General features: G+C 37.8%; 1 long non-coding RNA gene across 1 annotated transcript in view; it reads left to right on the plus strand.

Annotated features, from left to right (window-relative positions):
• LOC103018551 (uncharacterized) overlaps positions 1–13,554 on the plus strand; it is a 38,250-nt gene extending 24,696 nt beyond the window's left edge. The window contains exon 5 of the long non-coding RNA XR_009006526.1: positions 12,640–13,554. This is a non-coding gene — a long non-coding RNA (uncharacterized LOC103018551). The remainder of the gene's footprint in view (positions 1–12,639) is intronic.
• The last annotated feature ends 1,988 nt before the right edge of the window (positions 13,555–15,542 follow it).

The raw sequence follows: 15,542 nt of genomic DNA on the forward strand, positions 1-15,542 counted from the left end.
GAAATCATACAATATTTATCCTTTTGTGTCTGGCTTATTTCACTTAGCGTCATGTCTTCAAGGTTCATCCCTATTGGAGCTTGTGTCAGAATTTCCTTCCTTTTTAGGGCTGAATACTATTCTATATATATATATATATTTTTTTGTCTGAATTTCTTCTCTATTTTAAAACCTGTTTTTTTTTTTTAAAGGATTTTCTTATTTATTTATTTATTTATTTATTTATTTATTTATTTATTTTTGGCTGTGTTGGGTCTTCGGTTCATGCGAGGGCTTTCTCCAGTTGCGGCAAGCGGGGGCCACTCTTCATCGCGGTGCAGGGACCGCTCTTCATCGCGGTGCGCGGGCCTTTCTCTATTGCGGCCCCTCCCGTCGCGGGGCACAGGCTCCAGACGCGCAGGCTCAGCAATTGTGGCTCACGGGCCCAGCTGCTCCGTGGCATGTGGGATCTTCCCAGACCAGGGCTCGAACCCGTGTCCCCCGCATTAGCAGGCAGATTCTCAACCACTGCGCCACCAGGGAAGCCCTATTCTATATTTTAATATATGCCACATTTTGTTTATCCATTCATCTGTTGATGGACACAGGTTTTCCACTTCTCAGTTATTTTGAATAATGCTGCTGTGAACATTATTATGTACAAATATCTGTTTGTGTATAAAAATATCCAAGTTCCTGCAAATTTGATTTTTAATAGATTCTTAACCCATACAGCATGTGTGATGTGTATTTAAACCTTATCAAGAGGCTTTCCTTTTGAGAGATTATAGAGTTCCAGGGACTTTACCAAGAAATATTTTTCTAATTTTGAAATATAGTTAGAAAATAGGTGTAAACAGGCAGAGAGGCTTAACACAAAGGAAATAAAAGTGCAGCTTAATGACAGGATGTAAATATCAAATACCACAACCTCTGTAATACATCCTGCATTTCTCCTTTTATAGATATTTGTTTTAGTTTCCTGGAACTGAACATAAACAGATGAAAACGTGGGGGGCTGAGTTGGTTAGAGTACTCTTAGAATGATACTTAACTCTAGTGAAAATTACTTAACACTGATTTAAACTCTTTGAAGTTACTTCTTTGGGTTTCAGGAAACTTAATTTTCTTGCTTAAAAATGGACTTTAAAAAAAATCTATTTAGGAACTCACATAGCTGCTATCTCTGGCATCTAGAAACTTTGAAAGAGATTTTGTTTTAGCTTCAAATACCACGAGATTTTTTTTTCTTCACAACCTGAGTGGTTTGCTATAAACACAGCAAGCACATTAACCCTGTCAGAGGGTGAGATAAGACAAAACAGATGGTCCATTGCACATCAGCCCACATGACCCCAAAAGGTGATTCTTATTTTGAAAACCAGGCAGAGGAGATGTGTAGTGGAGGAAGTATGTAGCTCAAGCAAGCTTTTTAACTGTAAGCTGCTGGCAATAGTCCTTGTAGCTACAAACTCGGGCTGTTGCTAGGTAACCATTTTGAAATGGACATCTAGCAACAATTAACTGCCATCCTCCTTATCTGCTTCATTATTCCTTGAACAGACTTGTAATTCCTAAATCCTGTTTAACATCAGAAGTCGGGGGTGGTGGTGAGGTGGGGAGAGAGATTTTAGACTACTAGTGCCTATTTATGGAAATACCTAAAAGAAAAGCAACAATGCCCGTCATGAATGACTATTTTCTTAATAGTTCTAGTGTTTTAGACCACATACTTACCACCTTCCAACCAACGTGTTAGTGTTTTTATTTTGTGTTGCTTCACATTTTAATTTATTTTTATTTATTTATTTTTGCCTTTTATTTATTTTTTAAAAATCCTGTTTCAGTTTTATTGAGGTATAACTGACAAAAATTTTATATTTAAGGTGTACAATGTGATGGTTTCATGTGAATATACATTGTGAAATGATCACCACAATCAAGTTAATTAGCATTCATTACCTCACAGTGACCATCTTTTTTTCACTTCTCCCCTCCCCACTCCCCACCTCCACTCTGGCAACCACCTGTTTGTTCTCTGTATCTGAGTCTGTTTCTGTTTAGTTATGTTTGTTCATCTGTTTTGTTTTTTAGATTACACTTATAAGTCACATCATATGGTATTTGTCTTTGTCTGACTTATTTTACTTAGTGTAATACCCTCTAGGTCCATCCACGTTGTAGTAAATGGCAAGATTTCATTCTTTTTTGTAGCTGAGTAATGTTCCATTGTATATATATACCACATCTTCTTTATCCATTCATCTACCAATGGGCATTTAAGTTGCTTCCATGTCTTGCTATTGTAAATAATGCTGCAATGAATATAGGCATGCATATGTCTTTTTGAATTACTCTTTCTGTTTTCCTTTGAAAAATACCCAGAAGTGGAATTGCTGGATCATATAGTAGTTCTATTTTTAGTTTTTTGAGGAACCTCCATACTGTTCTCCATAGTGGCTGCACCAGTTTACATCCCCACCTCACTGTGGGCTGGGAGGATCAGAGTTAAGGTTGCTTTAATTTTTAAAGGTTATACTTCTTAACATTTCTCCCAAAATCCAGTAAGTGTGTAATTTTGATATAAAGGAAACAAAAGCTAAATTTATACTGTCATTCAGCTCATTTTAAAAACTCTTCTGTGAGGATAATGAGTTCATACGAATTATGCTCCTGATCAATTATTGTTCCATTCAAGGCCATAATCTTTTTGTGAGCAAGAGTCCACTTTATGCCCCCACCCCTTTCATTGTCTAGAGTTAGGTGCTTAAGGAGACGTCAGAGTGTCTTAGAAGGAGCGTTATATATTGAAAAGTTATGTACCATCACTTTGTGAGGGATTCAGGGATTGGTGGAAGAGTAAAAGCCAGGGAGGAAAAGATACAAGTAAAATCTATATTAGTTGGGGTTAGATTCCTTTGTGACAGGAAATTCAAAACAAGAGTGGGTTAAGCAAGGCAGAAGTTTCTTTTTCATTCCATGTAAATTTAGCTGGTATGGTGGCTCCGAAGTCATGAGAAGAAGATGGGTTTCTTCTTTTTGTTTCCATCATCATCAGCCTTGTGGTCCAAAATCAGTGTTCCCACTGGACATCGTGGTCCAAAGTCAGTGTTCCCACTGGACATCGTGTCCTGTTCTACCTGGTAGGAAAGAAGAAACGTGAGAAGGGCATCCCCTCCCTTTAAGGACACTCCTGGAAGTTTCACATCCCACTTCCAACTAGACCACAATGTTCATGGACAGTTTCTTTTGCCTGTAGTCTGACAGACTCCACTCATTTCCAAAGTTACTTAGGTTAACACTTGACCCTTCCACCCCCCATTGAGGTTGCTTCATACATTTATAATACAGATAAATTGTTTTGTCACATTCTGCATTCCATCTCAGGATCCCTCACCCTCCTAAATGATTTATAAATTTTCATACATTAAGATTCACTCTTTGTGCTATAAAATGCTATGGTTTTGTTACATATAATTTTAAATATTAATAAAATATATTGTTTTAATGTTATTTTAAATATATCCAATAATTTAGTATTTTAATATCATTTGAATATAAACAATAGCAAATAGTTTGCCTATGGTTGCACAGCTGTTAAGTGGCAGAGCTTGAAATCAAAGCCAGATGAGTGAACCTCCAAAGCCCCCGTTCCTTCTGCCATGCCATTTTCTTCTTCTAAGAATCTTAACTCTGAATCTTCTTGTATGATAGGGAAAACTTTAGCTTTCCCTGTGTAGAGTTGCTTGCTCTTTCCCATATATTGGCTTAATACTTTCTAGATATCAGGTCAGGTCTGGAGAGTGACTATGGAAGGGTTTGTTTTTAGAATTGCCAAGTGCCACTGGATGAAAATAGCACATTGACAACTGATTTGATAATAGATAAGTGAAAGGGCACAGGCCAGTCAAAGCTGTGGATGGGGCCTCATTAATGGTCAACTGTAAAATTTAGTTCCATCACCCACATTTTCCCCTTGTTGTTTTAATATTTTGGACCTGTCAGTACCTATTTGCAATCTCTGCTACCTCCAGCTGCCCAACAACTAGCTGATACTTCTGTTTATCCATCCCTCGCTGCCTCATTACCCTGCTGTGCCCTCTCGGCTCGCACTTTGTAATATACTCAGTAAAGTTGCTCCCCTTCTGTTGATCATGGCTGATGGCTGTGGAGGCTGAAAGAAGGTGGAACTGGTTCAGTGGCAAAGGAAGGACATGAGCGTTGTGTCAAAAGTTTGCAGTCCAAGGAGGAAAACAACTGCCCTTTTCATAGAAACTCAGCTAAAATTCAAAATGAACCCACTGTATTTTTCTCTTCCCTGACCTGCCACTCCAATGTGTTATGTGGTGAGGACCATTCATTTTCCTCCCTTATTGATTCTGCCTTCTTCCTTGATAGAGAATCGTTGAATGATACCAGGCTAATGGCTGTCCAGAATAATGTTTTCCAGACTCTCTGGAAAAACCACTCTAGCTGATAAAGTTGCCTCCCACATGGGTGCAGGTTAACAATAATTCTGAAACTGCTCTACATGTATACTGGAATTGAACAATTAAGTAAATGGATGTGGATGGTAGGAACCAGTTTTCTCACTGTTGAAGCAAGGGAAGTCAGCTATAATGATCAATATGGTAATGGATTTGAGTTGAAGATATCTGTATGAATTCATGTTTAGATTAATATAGATGCAAATGGTTACATAGAAATATTTACGGATATGTGTAAATACGTGGGTTAGTATATGTACATATAGTTCCTCTTTTAGCTGAGAAGCAAAAACATCCCAGTAACAGCATATTTATCATCCAAATCTTGATTTCTAATACCATCCTCCAATAAAAGGAACCGGGGCTTCTCAAGAAATGGCTAATCCGAGGACTGCGGCAGAAAATATGCAAGATGAGCCTGGAGCATCTTATAGAGCCAGAAATTAAAGAAGTGCTAAAAAAAAAAAAAAATCCATAATAAAGGACTATGTTAAAGGGACAAGGACCCAACTGAAAGACTCCCCAGTGGTCAAACCTGGAAAAACGTGAGCAAGAAAAGAAATTAAAAAGTGTTGGATTATTGGGCTTGCCTGGTGGCGCAGGTTGAGAATCCGCCTGCCAATGCAGGGGACACGGGTTCGAGCCCTGGTCTGGGAAGATCCCACATGCTGCGGAGCAGCTGGGCCCCGTGAGCCACAACTACTGAGCCTGCGCGTCTGGAGCCTGTGCTCCGCAACAAGAGAGGCCGCGATAGTGAGAGGCCCGCGCACCGCAATGAAGAGTGGCCCCCGTTTGCCACAACTAGAGAAAGCCCTCGCACAGAAACGAAGACCCAACACAGCCATAAATAAATAAATAAATTAAAAACAAAAAAACAAAAAAACCTGTATTAAAAAAAAAAAAAGTGTTGGATTATAACCCAAGTATATTTTAAAAACAAACCTTGAGTCCACACTGATATAGAAAATGACTGAATAAATAGGATCTTCAAATAATTAGTGTAGATAGTCTGCCCTCAAGGAGGTGGGTCATAACTCCCTACTCTATAAGTGTGAGCTGTGCATAGTGACTTCCTTCTGAAGAGTACAGAATGGAAAAGGGGAAAAAGAAGGCAAAGTGACCGTAAAGTTACCATAGGGAAATCTGACTAATGTTACCTCAGCCAGGTGATTAAGGTTAACATCAACAATGATAACTCATGTTGATGGTATCTGCCCTTGCCATGATATGATGAAAATGGCATTCTACCTCTGTGGTCTGCCTCTTAAGAATAGTTAACCCCAGTCTAATGAGAAAAAAACTAGACAAATCTCAGTGGAGGGACATTCTACAAAATATTTACCAGTATTCCTCAAAACTGTCAAGTTCATCAAAAAGAAAGTCTGAGAATCTGTCACAGTCAGCAGAGGCCTAAGAAGATACAATGACTAAATGGCATGTCGTATCTTGGATGGCATCTTGGGACAAAAAAGACAATAGGTAAAAACTAAGGAAATCTGGAAAAAAAAATACGGATGTTAGTTAATAACAATGTATCAATATTGTAATGATAATGTAGCATTACATTATTGTAACAAATGTATCATACTAATGTAAGATAATAGGGAAGACTGGGTGTGGGATATATGGAAACTCTCTGTACTCTTTGTAATTTTTCTGTAAATCTAAAACTGCTCTAAGATACACTGTTGATTTTTAAGATAATGATATATGAAAAGTACTTGGCACTCTGTAAACATTCAGTATGTGTGTGTTGACCTGAGCTCGTTGTATTATTGGTACAGTTCCCCAAACTGAGGGAACAAATGTCTTCCCTGTCCTGGGAATTCTGTGTAGTGAGCTAGCGTTACGGGGATTTCTCCAAATTCCTGTGGAGTTCTTCTGAGAGGGTGTATAGAACATGTTTTTATAAATTAAACAAACAGCCTTTTTTTTTTTTTTTTTTTAAAGCATCTAGAGTCTGGAACAAATATGGACTTGAACACCAGAGAGTAGGGAGTGACATATGAGCACAAATCTTATGTTGAAACTGACTCACTTCGCAGAAAATAACAGAGTTGCAGTGAACTGACTGATTAGTCACACTCTCTGCTCTAATGGTGACTACAAAAGCCAAACTGTTTTTATGGGCGACACCCAATGAGCCAGACTAAACAGGAGGAATTAAGGGAGTATTTAAATAGAAGCGCTGAATGATGACACCAGCCTTGTTGCTTCAGAGAACTTATACCAAATGCAAGCCCAGCAGCCTGGAGCCAAGTAGGGGAAAACAACTCTTTCAAAGAGCTTAGGTAATCAGGTGACAAGAAACCCAAGATCCACAGCCAATGATGGGAGAGAGGGTCACAGGAACACAGGGTTCTGGAAGCACCCAGCAAGATGAACCACTGATAGAGACAGGGTCTCTAGTCCTAGCTCTTATAGGTCTAAGCTCATGTGTTTTTTCTTGCTGATTTTTTACAAAGCATTTCTTTTTCAGTAATTCTTTCCTCATTTACATCCATTTTTCTGTGTTGCCTTTGTTGCCATTCACAGTTAAGCCATCCACATAAGTACCAAGTATGAGAAGTTGATAGAAAACAAATGAAAACCATATATGGGTGTGACCCTTCATAATGCTTTCATGATGGAGGGGTCTGCGTTGTTAAATGTAACAACAAGTGTGTTACCATAGGGTTCTGTTTTACTTGAAGCTGTAGGTTTCAGAATGGGTAGAAAGATCAGGCATGAAAAACAAAATACATTTTTCTGCCAGTGAGAGTGATTGATGATGAAGGCACAGCGTGTCCAAAATAAAAGTAGACACATTTTTAGTGGATTTTGTTTATTACTAAGAATGATTCTGGCGACAGTTTATATCATACAAATGGCCACTTTGGTCCTGTGTGGCTCATGTAGCATGTCAAAATTTTGATTACTATAATTGTATCTCACATTTTTTTTAAAAATAATTTTTATTTTTATTTATTTATGGCTGTGTTGGGTCTTCGTTTCTGTGCGAGGGCTTTCTCTAGTTGTGGCAAGCGGGGGCCAGTCTTCATCGCGGTGCGCGGGCCTCTCACTATCGCGGCCTCTCTTGTTGCGGAGCACAGGCTCCAGACGCGCAGGCTCAGTAATTGCGGCTCACGGGCCCAGTTGCTCTGCGGTATGTGGGATCTTCCCAGACCAGGGCACGAACCCGTGTCTCCTGCATTGGCAGGCAGATTCTCAACCACTGCGCCACCAGGGAAGCCCCTGTATCTCACATTTTTATAGCTTGTTACAATTTTAAAAAGTGTTTCATACACTTCATCCCAGTTGTTGTCACCTTGACATCTGTTTCATCTTAGCTCGAGGTAACTTAAATCTTAGATAAAGTAAAACTAGATCCTTCTAAGAAATAACCCCAGGATGGAGAATACTATAAGATATTTATAATAGTGTAATAATTTTAAATACCTAGAATTACATAGAAATCTAGAGACCATTACAAAGGCTTCTGGCTTTGCCTCCTTCCTGGAGTCCATTCTCGGGTCGTGTCAGGAGATCCATGAACCAAGGCTCTTCTACAAAAGTCTCCATCTTGGGTGTACTTCAGAAGCTTCCATAAAAAATTACAAAGCCACACCTCAGATCAAAAAAATCAGTATCTCTGAGGGTAGGATCCAGGTATCAGTATTTGTAAAATTTCCAGGTGATTCTAAAATGCAGTCAGATTTGAGAACCACTGTCCCTATATAAAAAGGAACTTCCTGATGGAAAATGAGGTCATGTGATCCTTCTGGCATATGGAATTTTGAGGTCCCATTATTTCTGATAACGTTTAAAGAATCAAAAGCAAACTTAGACTTCGAGAAAATCTTTTACAGACACTGCATAAAGAATTTTCCCCATGTTTGCAATAGATTTGGGGTGGTGGAAGCATTTTATAATTAAATGAGGGATGGGCATAATGAAACTAATTAGTAGTTACTTTCAGACCATGTATTTCTGCTAAGGCAGCAACTTGCTTTGTGGGAATTACTGGCTACAGATTAAAGAACAAGATCTTGAAAGAACATTTACAGTAACTGAGTCACCTGCTGTCACCAATTTCTTACCTGAGAGACTTTCAAATTCAGGAATAGTAAATGCTTTTAAATGAGTTGTAACAAGCAAGATATAGATAAATGACTTTGGAGAGTCAGGTGCACAAGACTAAATATCCAAAATTCTTCTCTAAATCTGTCTCTGACATTGACTCACTCATTGATCTTTTGGGATTTAGTTTTTTGTGCTTTCATTTTCCCAACTATAAAACAGAGTATTAACATCTGTTTCATGGAGGTATTAAAGAATTATTTATAATGCACTTTGAAGATGAAAAATACATGTAATTAAATTCCATGAGAGTTCCCATGGAAGTTGCTGAAGATATGACTGAAGCTCATTGTTCAAGCTGGAAGTTAGACTCTCTTAAATGGGAGCCTTTTCAACTCTTTGTCCATTCATTGATTCAACAAATATTCAATTGTGACCTACCATGTGCCAAGGCTTAGGTTACTCAGTGGTGAAAAAAATCCCGTCCTCTGAAGTTATAGTCCTGCGTGGGGAAATAGACAACAAACAACCCAACATATCCAGGTAGTGATAAGTAGTGCTTGAGGAGGGGGTAGGAGGAGATGGGTGAAGAGACAGAGAGTTAAAAAGGGTAGGAGTGTGGAGCCAATTTAGTTGGGGTGGTTAGAGAAGGTCTCTAGGGAAGGTAACAAGAAAAATTGCGGAAAGGAATTTCATGCAAATGTCTTAGGAGAGAGATTTCCAAATGAGGGATTCATAAGTGGACAGTGTTCCAGATCTTCAAGAATAATGCAAAGGCCGTCACAACTGGGATGGAGTGAGGAGGTTTATTTTAAATTAATATCAATCTACGCATTGACTCAAAGTAATACTATACTTCTTTTCCAAGTATGTGATGATGGTTTACAGATCAGCATAGGAACTCCAAAAATATGGTCCTAAACATTCTTTTCTCTCCTTCCTTCCTTCTTCCCTCCCTCTTTCTTTCTTCCTTTCTTCCTTCCTTTCTTCCTTTCTTTCTTCCTTTCTTTCTTCCTTCCTTTCTTTCTTTCTTTCATTCTTTTTCTCTTCCAGTTTTATTGAGAGATAACTGACACACAGCACTACGTACGTGTAAGGTGTGCAGCATAATGATGTGATGTAGATACATCATGCAATGATTATCACAGTAGGTTTAGTGAACATCCATCATCTCAAATACATACAAGAAAACAGAAAAAGAAAAAGATATTTTTTTCCTTGTGATGAGAACTCTTAGGAATTACTCCCTTTAACAACTTTCATATATAATGAACAGTAGTGTTAATTATATTTATCATGTCGTACATTATATCCCTAGTACTTATTTATCTTATAACTGGACATTCTTTTCTTAGTCAGATATTTATTAGTACAAATATACAGTTGTGACCAGTCTTATAACTGGACATTCTTTTCTTAGTCAAATATTTATTATTTTATTAAATAATAAAAATATTTATCATTTTCTAGATTAAAAAAACAAATTTTGTTCTCAAGAAGTATACAATTTAGAGCATTATATACCTCAGTTTGCTCTTAGATGAAACTAAATTAAATTAGTTTTAAATTTATGTTAGTGTTTAGGCAGATTCTATGGTGATACTACACCTTTTTTTTTTTTTAATTCTAGCCAAGTTGCATAATAAGAAAAAAGTGAGTCCTAAAAAATAATGACACTGGAATTAGACTCCAAAGGACTAATTTTTATTTTCTCTATGATCTCAAACAAGTCACTATGTTTTTTTGATTAGGCTGAAGGATTATTCAGAACACAGTGAATGCTTTCTAGAAGTTTATATCTTGTAGAATATAGTACTGACAAACATATTAACACATGTTAGTATGTGAAACATATTAACATGTTTATAATCAGAATAATAAGAAAACATTTGAAAAATACTGAATATTTTAGGCAAACCGAAAGGTATAGATAATAATGTAATGCATAACAGATTTTGGTTAAAAATAATCTATAATCTATATTTGATTTCATTTATGTAAGGTTAACAGCAATGCATGTTTTGTTTTTTGGGTTTTTTTGGAGTATTTTCACAGATTTTATTCTGTCAGCTTTCAACAGGGGTTCCACAAGCATTTTAAGTGGGAAAGTTCTTGGTGGGGAAGGACTGTCTGGCACATTGTAGGATATTAGATCCCCGGACCCCGCTCATTAAGTGCTAATTTGTAATAACCAAAAGCAAATAAGAAATGGTCTCATACATTGTCAAACACCCCCTGTAGGGATGTACCGCCCCTGGTTGGAAACCCTTGACAGTTGATAGTGGCAAACACTGCCTGGGGGCTGGAGGTGAGGACGCAAACTCCCCAACCTCCTCTGAAGTCTCCAAAAGCCAGACCCAGGGACCCAGGGCTTTCAGAGATGGCCTCCAACTAGCCAAGGTCCTCTCCTATGCTTTTTTTGTTTTGAAGTTTTGAATTTTATTAATTTTTTAATAAGCAGGTTCTTATTAGTCATCCATTTTATACACATCAGTGTATACATGTCAATCCCAATCTCCCAATTCATCACACCACCATCCCCAACCCCCCGCCACTTTCCCCCCTTGGTGTCCATACGTTTGTTCTCTACATCTGTGTCTCAATTTCTGCCCTGCAAACCGGTTCATCTGTACCATTTTTCTAGGTTCCACATATATGCGTTAATATGCGATATTTGTTTTTCTCTTTCTGACTTACTTCACTGTGTATGACAGTCTCTAGATTCATCCACGTCAGCAATGCATGTTTAAATAGCCTTGGTCTTCTTTTTTTCTTTTTTAAAAATTTAATCAACTCATAGCCAAAACTGTATCCTCTATACCCAAATGACAGATATCATATCATTTTTTAAAATTTATTTTATTAGTATTTTTTTATTGTCTTCTCTCTTTATTTATTTATTTATTTAATTTTTGGCTGTGTTGGGTCTTCATTGCTGCGTGTGGGCTTTCTCTAGTTGCGGCGAGCAGGGGCTAGTCTTCGTTGCAGTGCGTGGGCTTCTCATTGCGGTGGCTTCTCTTGTTATGGAGCGCGGCCTCTAGGTGCACGGGCTTCAGTAGTTGTGGCGCACGGGCTTAGCTGCTCCGCGGCATGTGGGATCTTCCCGGACCAGGGCTTGAACCCGTGTCCCCTGCATTGGCAGGCAGATTCTTAACCACTGCACCACCAGGGAAGTCCCTATCATATCATTTTATCTGTAAATATTTAATTATGTACCTCAAAAAGATAGTCTTAGGAAAAAAACACTGAACAATACTTCCTTTGTATCATTGTATATCCAGTCAGTGTTCAAATTTCCCTTATTGTCTCATAATTTTTAAAAATTCAATGGATTTTTAAAATTTGTGATAAAATATGCATAACAAAATTTACCATTTTAATCATTTTTAAGTGTACAGTTCAGTGATATCAGTCCATTCACATTGTTATGTAATCATCACTACCATCCATCTCCAGAACTTTTTCATTTTCCCAAACTGAAATTACAAACCCATTAAACAATAACCCCCAATTCCTCCCCCAGAAGTATGACAACCACCATCCTGCCTTCTGTCTCTATGAGTCTGAATACTCTAGGTCTCTCATAGAATTGGAATCATACAGTATTTGTCCTTCTGTGACTGGCTTATTTCACTGAGCATAATGTCTTCAAGGTTCAGCCATGTTGTAGCATGTGTCAGAATTTCCTTTCTTTTTAAGGCTGAATAATATTTCATTGTATGTATAGATCACGTTTTGTTTATCCGGTTGTCTCATAATTCTTTTTAACTGTTTTATTTCCAGCTTTATTTACAAATTCACTGGATTCTTTGGGGGCAAAAGGGCACATAGAATATGTGGTAGTGATACTTTTCAAAACCCAAAGAGATGAGGAATCTAAGAATCAAATGACAGAATTTAAAGCCTTTGTAAGACCTTTTTAGGAGCTCCAACAATCCAAAGTCAACCACTTCAAAAATAAAAACAAACTGCTTGGGAATTTGTTTTTCCTGCTTAGGACTCGGTGCTTTCACTGCCGTGGGCTGGGGTTCAATCCCCGGTAGGCGAACTAAGATCCGGTGTGGCCAAAAAAAACAACCAACAAACAAAAACAAAAAAAACCTTCTTTCCACAGGGCCAGGCTGTTCTTTTGTTGTTTAGTGAATATGGTATCCGCCCCACAGTAAGACATCATTGCGGAGTGCTCTGAACCAGAGAGACTGGCTCTGTGTGCCCAGCTTGGCTGGTCGGGAAAGAGGACTGTGCTCTGGCGTGTTGATTCAGTGCCCCTGGCAGAGACGCTGCAGTGTTTGTTCCCGGACAGAATTTCCCAACACATCTGAAGTCAGCTTGTAGAGCAACAAGATGCTATGAGCCTGCACCGTTAATAAGTCACTTCTAATGCGGTCTCTTGAAAGACTATGTAAATGGCAGAGGGTCGAATGGGAATAGATATCCTGCATTACTGATGTCAAGCAGGGAATGAAAATCTGAAGATTCTGAACTCATTGTAGTTAATTATATGTTGATGGGGTTGGGATGTCGGAATCACAGTTCTAGGGCTTCCCAACTTCTTTGCAACCTACTCTTTAAAAATATTATCCTAAGGTCAACATCAGGATCATACAGAGATAACACTGTGTAAAAGTTTTCTTAACATGTATGAAATTTAAAATATTTTAATTACATCAACTAAACCAGCAAACTGTGTAATTGCAAAATTTCTACCATTGATGTGAAATATAATTGATGGTTAACTTTTTTTTAAATTGAAGTATAGCTGATTTACAATGCTCTATTAGTTTCAGGTGTATAGCAAAGTGATTCAGACATATATATATTTTTTTTCTTTATATATTCTTTTTCAGATTCTTTTACCGTATAGGTTATTATAAAATATTGGGTAGAGTTCCGTGTGCTATACAGTAGGTCCCTACTGTAGGTAGGTTGGTTATCTGTTTTATAAACAGTAGTGTATATTTGTTAATCCCAAACTCCTAATTTATCTCTCCCCCCACTTTCCCCTTTGGTAACCATAAGTTTGTTTTCTATGTCTGTGGGTTTATTTCTGTTTTGTATATAAGTTCATTTGTATCCTTTTTTTGTTGTTTTAATAAGTTTTCTGCATTTTGTTCTCTTGTGGTTACATATATATACAGACTCCTGTCACAAAATGCCTTATACATGAGAGGAAATAATAATATTCACTTCATATTCCACTATTATTATTGGGGGAAATAATAATATTCACCAATTTGAAATCTAAGTAAACCAAGCATGGTATAAAATAAAGTTCTCTAATTAGGTAAAAGCACTATCCAAAATATGCATAAATGGAGAATCATGGAATATTAATGTTGAATGGAATTTAGAGGTTGTATAACTCAGGGGGCTATAATCTCTTTGGATACATGAATTGAGAATCCAATGAAAGCTATGGATCTTCTCTCTCAAAAAATGCATATAATTTTGCTTATAATTTCACATGTTCATGGACCATCTGATGTAATTCAACTCCTTCCTTTTATGCTTAATGGAATTGAGAGTCATGGTGACTATGGGACTTGTAGCCAACAGCTACAGAGTGAGGTAGGGTAGAGAGTTCACTCTAGTTACAAGCGATTTTTACTATCTTGGTTATGAAATTGTTAAGCAAGCGACTGATGTGAAATTCCTAAACAAGGCCCCATTGGCCCCAAGGTATCTCCCAACCAGCTTCTAACAGTGCCTTAAATTCTCGCACGTGTGGGTTTCAGGTAATATACAGTCAGCCCTTGGTATTCGAGGCGGAATTGGTTCCAGGACCCCCACGCATAACAAAATCTGTGGATGCTCAAGTCCCTTATATTAAATAGTGTAGTATTTGCACATAACATACACACATTCTCCACGCTATGTAAATAATTGCCTGCACATGACAAATTCAGGTTTTGCTTTTTGGAACTTTATGAAATCTTTTTTCCTGAATATTGTCGATACGCAGTTGGTTGAATCCTCAGATGTGGAACCTGAGGATAGGGAAAGCCTGACTGCACTTGTACTAACAAGGACAAGACATTAAGCACTGCCCTGCATTCAAATGCCAGGTGAAGGCACCCAGAGGATAACAGGGGTCACTAGCCCAGACTCTCTTTCTCTCATGCTGAATTCTCCTTTGAGACTCTTGGTCTCCTTATCTGCTGTTGACTTTGATGCCTTTATGCATTTGCCTACTTTTCCAACTGACCAGCTCTGCAGAACATGGAGGAGGAGGGGCTAGAGAAATACGGTGTCAAAAAAAAAAAAAAAAGAAGGGTGGGGCAGAAAACTCTCTTTATCAGGATTAAAGTTAAGCAAAGGCAGCATTTTCAGAAATACAACTGATTCAAAATTTTTTTGTAGCTAGAAGTGAGAGTTCTGGAAATGTTTTGTATTAAATTACTAGGCAACGTATTCTAAACATTGTTGAAATGTATTTAAAAATCCCCAGTTTTACAAGTCTCATGCAATTAACTTGGAGAAATTGCACATGCTGAATAAGGTTGCGTTAAGGGCAAGAAGGAAACTTAGATCCATATTCCAGGAAAGAGGGGGATTTCCTTGTGAACATATTTGCTCTCAAACAAATCACAAATTAAAATATAGAAATATAACCTTAACTGTAACTTAAATATAACAAGCACTTTTTGTGATTGCTTGAGCAAAATACATGTACGTTTTGGCATGACTTTCTTTAGAAATATAACTTATTCTGATGACAAAGATAATACCTATTATAGAAAATTTGGAAAACAAAAAAGAAAAGAAAAATTGTAATTCCAGCAAGTACAGATAACAACTACTGACAACTTGATGTACTTTTTGTGATATTTTCAGGCTTTATTCTGTAAGGGTCCATTTATACCACTCCCCCCACCACACACACACACACACACACACACACACACACACACACACACACACACACATATACATATACATACAGGTATTGTAGTCGAGCAGAGAAGAGCCCTATGGGGCCTTCCTGCCCCCTGCCCACCCACCCTTGTCCTCCTCTGC

Source organism: Balaenoptera acutorostrata, chromosome 21 (genome assembly GCF_949987535.1).
Source record: "Balaenoptera acutorostrata chromosome 21, mBalAcu1.1, whole genome shotgun sequence".
NCBI lineage: Eukaryota > Metazoa > Chordata > Mammalia > Artiodactyla > Balaenopteridae > Balaenoptera > Balaenoptera acutorostrata.